Raw genomic sequence first — 2041 nt, 5'->3', positions numbered from 1 at the left:
GACCCCCACCAGCCCTCTGATACCATGTTGGCCCAGCAGGGGGGCGGGCGAAGGGGGTAGGCGGGCCGAGTGTGTGCGCTAGGCCGTCACGCTCTCCGCACTCCCGGGGCTCCGAATCAGCCGGGAGATCTGTGCCGCCCATCACAGGCCCCGGTGCGCCTCTTTAAGCGCGCGTCCCCGGCACCCGGGGAGGCTAACGACGCAGACCAGGGTCTAAGGGCTGCGTATGAGCTGGGTATATATACCAACATCCCCCTGACTGGATACACCGTGACAGCTGCATGCAGGGTCCCCGACGGAAACCCTCCCCCAGCGAGGTGCGACGCGGCGCCGGGGGATACCTGACGCGGCATGGGGGCCCTGTTCCGTCTTCAGGGCCTCATTAGCAGCCCGCGTTGCCAGGGGGGGGGGGGGGGGGGGCCCCGACGGACGCGTGTAGCGACAGGACAACTCCCAAACAGCTTAACGCAATCATTGGGATATTATCCGACAACAGAATAATGAACTCGGATGGGTTTTAATTCCTGCCGGTTGAGTTACAGAGCGGGCCGGTTGACGGGCGGGTTGTGAGGCTCTTGAGCCCTCCGCACCACGCCGAGGCGAGATGACAGACGCCACCTAAACCCCGGGGGGCTTCCTCCCCGACAAAGACCACAGCCTCCCAGGCGATTACCTCTCAAGCCTTTTTTTAGGGAAAAAAAATAAAAGTATCATAATTGCATTAAAAGCCGATTTGTTATGCGGTTGTGTGGCAGAGGCGAGTACAGACCCCCTAATCTTGGTTTAGGCTTACGTGTGTATTTATAATGATGACACTTGAATGGTGGGATGGGCCTCTGGGATGGTTCCAGGGAAAGGGTTCAGCACCAGGGAGAGAGACTACTGGCTCCATATGGATAAGCTAGTTAACACCCCCCCCCACTCTCCCACGGCCTCCCCCCAAAACCCCCTCCCCCCAAAACCCCATCCCCACGAGACCTCCCATCCCCCCCTGACCCCATCCCCCCCTGACCCCATCCCCCCCAAAACGCAATCCCAAGAGACCTCCCATCTCCCCCATAACCCCCTCCCACCCCACCTCCAGTCTCCCCCACACCCCCACACCCCACACCCCCACACCCCCACACCTCAGTCCTCCCCACCCAGCCATCACATTGATCGCTCCCCCCATGAAAAGCACCAGAGTGTATTATTATTATTTCTGCAGTGGGGGGGCAGGCGGGGTCCTTGAGGAGATGCACGGTGGCTGGGAGGCTGGTGCACTGTGGGGGTGGTGCAGGAGGTCGACGGTGACACTGTGTCACAGTGGAGGGTGGACCTGCCTGTATAACGCATGGAGACATCAGACCTGCGGCTGGAGGCCATTAGCTTACATCAACGATATAACAGTCCTGCCAACCAGACAGACATTAAACAACTATAAATCCACTTTATAGAGAAACGGAGGCCGGTTATATGCCTATTATATCTCTTTATAGAAATAAAGAGAATGTGTCTTCATGAAATGATCATTATTAGCTGATATACAACACAGCGCTATGGGCTATAACTTGTGCCGTTTCCATCTTTTAGCACAGCTGGAAGCCTGTGTCTGTGGTTCTTTGGTTATTTAACTCTTTCCGTGGTTCAGCCATTCAGCGTCAGTGTCAATTAGGGCAGGGGAGCGATCTCCCACGACTTCAGCTAGCCAGATTAGCCAGTTACATGATGGGCAATTACAATGAGCGCTATGCAGGAATCGATGCGGTAGCTATTACATCCGCACAAAGCCGCTCACATCTCCCTGCATGTGTTGGAACGAGGTGTGTGTGTGTGTGTGTGTGTGTGTGTGTGTGTGTGTGTGTGTGTTGGGAGGAGGGTGGGGGGAACAAAGAAGAGAGAGATGAAAGGGTGCCTCTTAGGGAGAGGAGGGTTGGGATGGAGGAATCCAGCGCCCGATTTTCTGAGAATCACCAAAAAGGTGGAAACCGCTTCAGTTTTCTTGGTCGAGACAAAGTGAATTTTCTCGAAGGGGAACCAATAAAAGAACCTTCTACGGCCC

The sequence above is a fragment of the Gadus macrocephalus genome, chromosome 10 (genome assembly GCF_031168955.1).
Source record: "Gadus macrocephalus chromosome 10, ASM3116895v1".
Lineage (NCBI taxonomy): Eukaryota > Metazoa > Chordata > Actinopteri > Gadiformes > Gadidae > Gadus > Gadus macrocephalus.
The sequence above is the reverse complement of the archived record's forward strand: the minus strand, read 5'-3'. Positions refer to the sequence as shown.